Source organism: Chinchilla lanigera, unplaced genomic scaffold, assembly GCF_000276665.1.
Source record: "Chinchilla lanigera isolate Chin_1 unplaced genomic scaffold, ChiLan1.0 scaffold00031, whole genome shotgun sequence".
In the NCBI taxonomy this organism is placed as follows: domain Eukaryota; kingdom Metazoa; phylum Chordata; class Mammalia; order Rodentia; family Chinchillidae; genus Chinchilla; species Chinchilla lanigera.
In genome coordinates this window covers 18,504,192-18,511,862 of record NW_004955432.1, presented here as the reverse complement: position 1 = coordinate 18,511,862, position 7,671 = coordinate 18,504,192, and the positions used below count along the sequence as shown (strand labels likewise).

Genomic DNA, 7,671 nt, shown 5'->3' with positions numbered 1-7,671 from the left:
GTTCAGTTCAGCTGGGTATTACAAGTTGACCACCAGCTGTCAATCCACCACAGGAGGGAGGAGGGCTTGAAAGGAAGAGAAGGGAATGGAGAGAAGAGGACTCAAGCTGTATCATGTACAGACATAAGTTTCTTATGATGAATTTGATCATTATGTATACCTAAATTGTACCAAGAAACTTAAAAAAAAACTATTATAGGTACTTTGCATCAAGCTTCTAGCTGGATTTGGGTTTGTGTGTTTGAAAAATATCAAAGCTATAGTCTGTCAGGTAGAGAATATATCCTTTTAGCAAATTTGGAAATTACAGTGGAGAGTCTGCCATTAGAAACAAATTAAAGCTCCTATTGTTTCTGGGTTTGCTTCCATTATTCAAGCTCTTCTGATTTCTCTCAACATGTTGAACATCCTCTGCTTTCTGCTGCCTCACAGCTTTTGCCTGTACTGTATTCCCTTCAAGAATGTTTCCCTTCTTCTCTTCACATTGTCAAAATAGCAGTCATTCTTCAAATCTCAGTAAGAATATTGAGTGTTATGTAGTTAATTCTTTCCTACTGCCCTCAGTTAGAGGCCTCTATATTATACATTTTCTCAGCACTACCAAAAACTGTTCCAAGACTTTTCACAGAATAGCCCCTCAATTACTGGTAAATGCTGGCACAACAGTTTCCTTCTTAGCTAATTGTTGTATGTCAAGTCCAACTAGAAATGAACTATTTGGTTCATCGTGCTGATCACCTGAATGTGTGATACTGTCTGGAAAATGATAGGCATACACAACAGACTCTTTAACAGATTGACAAATACAATTTGTTAATTTAAGATTTCTTGGGTGCTTTCATATCCTTAAAATCATTTCTTCCTAATTTACTTAGATCCCTTACTGAGTTTTGTCAGGATAGCAGATGAGGTAAAAAAGGGAGAAATTTGCAGAAAATGATTAGCCAAAGAACTGCAGAGAAAAAGAAAGCAAAACAGAAGGCTAAAGCTAAACATGCTAAAAATTAAAATGACTACTTTAGGCTTCTGAAATTCAGGAAGTACAGTAAGTCTTCTCTAAAACAATAAAACAAGAACCAGAGACTCCTCTAATTTTTCTTTCAGAACAACCATTGAAATATAGTTTAAAATTACTACTTAGAGGCTAATCAAGTAAACTGGTTAATTCATTATTCTTGTTGCTTTTGGTGTGCGTATTAACCATTAACACTTCCTCTAGAGGTCTCATGTGAAGAAGCGGAGGTAAAGTTTAAGCCAGATGCCTCCCTTCTTGTTGACAGATTTTGTAAATATGACTGATGGGAGCAGAAGGTGAAACTATCTGGTAAAATGAGTTTTTTTGCATTGTCTTACATTTCATATATCAATGCCAGTGTTTCTTAAACTGCAGGTCAAGACTCCAGAGGCAAGGGTGACAATGTAATTTAAGCAGTCTCATATATAGGAACTATTAGGAGTAGACACTGTGAATTACATGAAAATAGAGTACTTCTTTTCTTCTTCAGCTCTCCATAATTTTTAACCTCTTAATTTTTATTCAGCCAGTAGATAGATAAAACTTTATTGTATTAGTAATATACACAGTTGAAAGCTCTAATATTACCTTGCACAGTGACTTATAAATAGTACATCTAGGAAATGATTTGGTTTCTACTTACTTAGAGAAAGAAAATGACCACATGAAAGAGGAGATGATAAAAGTGTGGTATCAATAGGCACTGCCTGTGTATTATCTAGTGGTTATCAAAGAAGTCCTTTTATTTGTGGATCATTAGATTTTTATTGCTAAAATTATACTGTCTGATCACATTCACAGTGAGTCAAGCAACTTTGGTTGAATATTGAGTCAATGCAAACATTTTTTGTTTAGTACATGAATATGTGGAATAATGAAAAAATTGGAGTAATTTTTCTTGTATAAACATTACTAAAAATACAGATTACAATGATAAAATTTCATGTTAAGTTGTTTGTTGCAGGGGCTCTGTTATTGATAATCCAATTTAGTCTCATAAGTACGTAAACTAATATCTGTAGTCATATATCCTACTTTCTTATTAGCTTTTAGTAAAATGAAAAAAGCATATTATTAAAATTCCAATCATATTTTTCTGGAAAACATATTCTTTATAAACATATTCTCAATATTTAAATTCAATTTTTCTGTACAAATGATAGATACTCAACTGAGCATCAAGAAATTAATTGGCTGATGTTACTGAACTGCTAAAGTGGCTTCTGGTTTGAAGCTGTGATGCGTACCACTATATTCTCTGCACTTACCTTCTGGTATTGCTTCACTTCTCACACAGCTTTTCTTCATGAAAATCAGTACTGTGGATGGTGATAGCACTTTTCTCACCTCCTTACAGTTTTTCAAGAAAGAAGAGGAGAAGCACTGGCTTTCCAAATTGTGAGAGAAGAGTCTCATTTGCATGGTCTGTGAGGTTGGCATCTACGTTCTAACATTAGAGGAGTTCGCTGGATTATGATGTAACTTGCTTGCATCTCTTGCCCATCCCAGGTAAGCAAAAGAAGAGAATGTCAGGTAGAATGGAGACATTATTGTGAACTCAGACAGCTGCCCCACTGCACATCTAAAAAAATTAAAGTACATTTAAATTAGATAATACACAGGAAAAATGTACATGCACACATTGGCATGTCTAAAACTCTAAAATACTACTGTTCATATTAAAATCCTAGGATAAAAGTAGTTTTGAGGCCATTAGGTTGTGCATTTGATGGTTATTTACTGATTGCAGATATTAGGGTCTTTTTTAAAAAAAGGCTTCTCTTAGCAATGAGTTTATCATTTCTTTCTTTTAAAAAAACTTTAAAATAATTTATTAGTACATGTTGCTGTATATGCAGTTTACAATCAATTTGGGGAGTGGGTATATGTCCATACTATATCTTGTTTCTTTTTAAAATCCCCTTCCTCTCCCTTCCCCTGCCTCCCTCCTCCTCTAATTCTCCTATCCCAATTTTCATTCTTGTATCAATATTATTACTCTTAGCTCACATTATGGTATCTAGTATTTACATTCTTTGAGGTTATTAGCTTCCTGTACATGGCACACATTTATTCTACTTACTTCTCCTTCTCCCACTCTTCACTCCTCACCCTTTTTCCCTTGGATCACTTCCCTATTGCAAGAGATCCACGTTTTCCACCCCTTCTATCATTTATTTGTTTCTGTTTGTTCTTTGCCTGACTCAAATGAGAGATAGCATATGATATTTAAGCTTGCGTGTTTGGTATAGTTCACTAAACATTATATTTTCCAGGTGCATCCATTTTCCTACACATGTCTCACACTTGTTAATTTTAATAGCCAAGAAATATTCTATTCTATATAAATACCACATTCTCTTCATCCTGCTGTCTGTTGATGGATATACAGGTTGCTTCCAGGATTTAGCTATTATGAATTGTGCTGCTATAAACATTGGTGTGCATGTATTAGTGTAGTATGATGTCTTAAGATTTTGGGGGCAGATACCTAGAAGGGGGACAGCTGGGTCATATGGATTTTCTAATTTCAGTTCTTTGAGGAATCTTCATTCTGATTTCCATAATGGTTGAACCACTTTACATTCCCACCAAAAATGTAGGTGGGTTCCTCTTTTACCACAGCCTCATCAGCATTTGTTATTTTTTGGTTTCTTAATGGTTGCCACTCTTTCCAGAATAAGATAGAATTTTATTCATTGTTTTCATTTGCATTTCTTCAATGGCCTGGGATGTTGAACACTTATTTCATATGCTTGTTGACAATAGCCACAGAACATCCTAACACCTAAAAAACCTGAGGGATTATATTGGCATCAGGAAAGTAGATTTCAGGACAAAGCATATTGGCAGTTTATTTCACTTTGATAAAGGGGTTAATATTTTGAGATTATACACCTAATGACAGAACTAGAAAATACATGAAGCAAAAACTTCTACTTGTGAGAAGAAATAGACTGACACTTGTAGTCAGAGATCTGTGTTCATAATTGACTCAGTAGTGGAAGGAATAAGAGGAAGATCAGTAAGGATAGTGAAGATTTGAGTAATACTATCAGTCAACTTGACCTACTTGATATTTATCGAATATACCATAGAGAAGCCACAAACTGCATTAAAACAACTATAAGCCAAGTAAACTCTTATTTCCTTTATTACTGAATCAATGGCTAAACCATATTTCTACTATTCCTACAAGTCATATGATAGTCCAAGACTCTTTTCTTTAAAAAAGATTTTAAAAGCTTCTGATGAAACCTATACTTGTGTCTACCCAAATTGTCCCTCACCAGCTTATATAGGAGCCAGGTCTTTTAAAATGCAAAATGTTTTCTCTGCTCATATACTTTTAGGAAATTACTGGGCCAAACATTTTTTTGACAGGGCTTCCTGTGATTTTATTTGTCAGTATACTTGTAGATTAAGAGACATCTCTCAAACTTAGTTGCACATAAAACCCTCCCTGCAACCCCAACTACCATTAGAATATCTTCCACCACAAATATTCTCAAAGAAATATATTTTGGAAGTGACAGAGAGAGGTGCTGTTTCTTGTTTCTTCTTGTACTGCTGGGGATGAAACCCAGGGCTGCATGCATGCTACACAAGTCTTCAACCCCTCAGTCCACTTTCCTGCCCATTGATTCTAAGACATAGCTGATCTTGTCATTTTTCTTCTCCTGTTAGTCTCAACATAGTCCTAAAAGTTAATGCTTTTTTGTTCAAATGATCTAATATTCATATCAAGTAAATAAAATTTCTATCTACTTTAAATGATTTCTAAGTGTGAAAAATATATCTTAAATGGATATTTAAGAATTTTCATTAATTTAAGAAATTGAGGCTTTCACTTTTAAACATTTGTATTGCTCACAGTACATAATATAGCTTTGATGTCATATATCTGAATTTGGGTATAGCCTGAGGCTTATGGAATTTTATGAATTTTACTACATGAATGATATGATAAAATATAGGCTAGGGTTCTTCAGACAGCTAAAATCACATTATTAGATAAAATGGATAGTAGGTAGATTTTATACTATTGCTTGTCATAATAACATAAAAGAACTAATCACTCCTTTATGAAAGTACATAAGCAGCAGGATCTTGAGTATACACGAACAAAAAATTACATTATTGTATCTTCTTTTAACTACTTATCTGATATGGATTGTCTATAAAAGAAAATTGCATATTGGTAGTTGAAAGTCTATAAAAATATGACACAATACATCTTTTAGCAGACAATAAAAGTTGTGTGTGGGCAGCATTACACATAATTCACCATTTTAGTTTGGAATAATCATAGTATTTGCTCTAAAACTTTATTTTAATCAGAAGGATAGACTTTGTGAACTAAATTGATATAACATTGCCTCAATTTGAAAAACTGAATACATTATAGATTTGAGAGAAAAATATTTATTTTCCTCTAAACAATAATATATCTATATTTATAGAAAGTGAAAATACAGTAAAATTATTTGAAAGATTCAGCTTATATTTTAAGACAATATTATGCAGGTTATAGGGGAGTTCCTTTCACAAATATGGTGTCTTCACATGGAAATTTGTGTGAAAATGGTCAGTATCACAGACAACAAATATCCTCATGTGAGAGTGGGCAATTCATCCTACTCCCTGCTCTGTGGGAGAGGTTTATATCTTCTTGTTTACTTTCATGTTTTTCATTATTCCATATGGCTGAATCAGTGTGGTAGTAGTGTGATTTTTACCAAAGCCTAGAGTTAATATGGAACCTTTATAACAACACGTGATTTAACGTCCAGAAAAAAACATTTGTCAATGTCTGCCACTTTAGTGTGACCCATAATTTTCCAAAGATATTTCTTTCTTACTGGAAAATGTGCCATTTTTATATAAAATGTGCTCTAAAAAAAACCATTTTATTAAAAAGTGTTTCTTATGGTTTGGATCTAAAATGTTCCCCCAAAGTTTGGTGTGTTCAGAAGTTGGAGATTTGGAAGGCAACGTGCTATGTGGCATGGTATTCAGGAGCGGATTAATGCATTGATGAGTTCACAGCTCAGTATGCTGTCAGAAGGTGAGGCTTCCTAGGAAGAACCTGGCCACTGACTGTGTGACTTGGAAAGGTACATTCCCATCTTCAGTTCCTTTTCTCTCTTTCAGCTTCCTGGTTGCCACTGATTGAGCAGCTTTCTCCAGCCAGCACCCTTCCCATGCCATTTCTGCTTTACAGCCAGCCAACCATGCAAGTGCTGAGCCCTCAGAACCTTGAGCCCAAAACCCCTCTCTTCCTTTACATTGCAAGTATTAGAGTATTTTGTTCCAGCAGTGGGAAAGTGACTAATACAGTGACACATCACATGCATTCCACTTAAGTGTGTGGCTCAAAGAATTTTTTACAAAGAAAATATTCTTATGTAATCACCTTCTCAATTACAGTTTCCGAGAACGTTACCCAGCATCTAAGAACAATTCTTACATCCATACATTCACCCACATGGTTTAATCTGGCCAGTTCGATATTTATGTAAATGGGGTCACAAAGAGTCCACACTTCTCTAGAGGCTCCTTTACTACCACCGTGTCTCATGGATTTATCATGTTGTTTCATGTGGCAATGACTTGTGTTCTGCTGTAAGAATACTTGACAGGCTGAGGACTTAGCTCAGCAGCACAGAGCTTGCCTGGCAAGCGCAAGGTCATGAGTTCGATTCCCAGTACCGGAAAAAAAACAAAAAACAAAAAAAAATTTAAAAAAGAATGCTTAACAATATATTTGTCTAATTACTACAAGGAAGGTAATTTGGGGTTGTTTATCACTTTTTGGTTATTGTAAATAATGCTATATTTATTTTTTTGTATGTGTCATATGTAAACCTTTCATTACATGTGAAAATATATGCAAAATTTCATTGCATACACACATGCACAAACACATTAAACATATTTTGGGGAGATACCTAATGTTGGAATTGCTAGCAAGTCTTAAGGTTATACATTCAACTATGTTCAGCTCTAACAGCTACTGCATAACAATTTTCCACAGTGTTTTTAAATGTGAAAGTGTGGCTTGAGAAAATTTCTGTCCTGATGTTGCAGGCCAGCAATTTGGGTGGCTGAATAATTTACTCAATCTGCTGGATCTGTGTTGGTTTTTTATTGTAGTTTATAGTTGCACCTTCCTTATGATTTGCGATTTTGACTACACTGCTTTGTTGTATCTTTGGCCATGGATGCCTCGTTAGTAAAATGTCTGTCCAAGTCCTTTGCACACTTCAAAATGTTTTCTCATTAACTTAAAGGGATTTTTGTACGTTATTGGTATGGTCACTTTGTCAGAGAAATATATTACAAATATTTTCTTCCAGGTTAACTGTCTTTGAATGAACAGAAATTCTTCATTGTAATGAAGTCAAATTAAACATCTTTTCCTTTAAAGATAGTGTTTTCTCTACCTTATTTAAGAAAGCATCACCTTTCACTTGATTATAAATTTGTATTCCCCTATCTTTTGACATAGTGCAAAAGAAAAACGATTAACAAATTAGAGAATGAATTGAAGGATTCAGGCATTAATTAGGTTACCTGCATTGGTGATTTTCAAACTTAGCATATGTTAGTTACTTTTGGAGGATTGTAAAAACTCTAATGCCCCTGATGTACAG

At 34.4% G+C, this 7,671-nt stretch overlaps 1 long non-coding RNA gene across 1 annotated transcript in view; it reads left to right on the top strand.

The window, feature by feature from the left end:
• The window catches only part of LOC102005164, a 46,110-nt gene extending 39,443 nt beyond the window's left edge, over nt 1-6,667 (top strand). Inside the window, exons 3-4 of the long non-coding RNA XR_261533.2 lie at nt 2,373-2,524; nt 6,170-6,667. This is a non-coding gene — a long non-coding RNA (uncharacterized LOC102005164). The remainder of the gene's footprint in view (nt 1-2,372; nt 2,525-6,169) is intronic.
• Nucleotides 6,668-7,671: the final 1,004 nt, after the last annotated feature.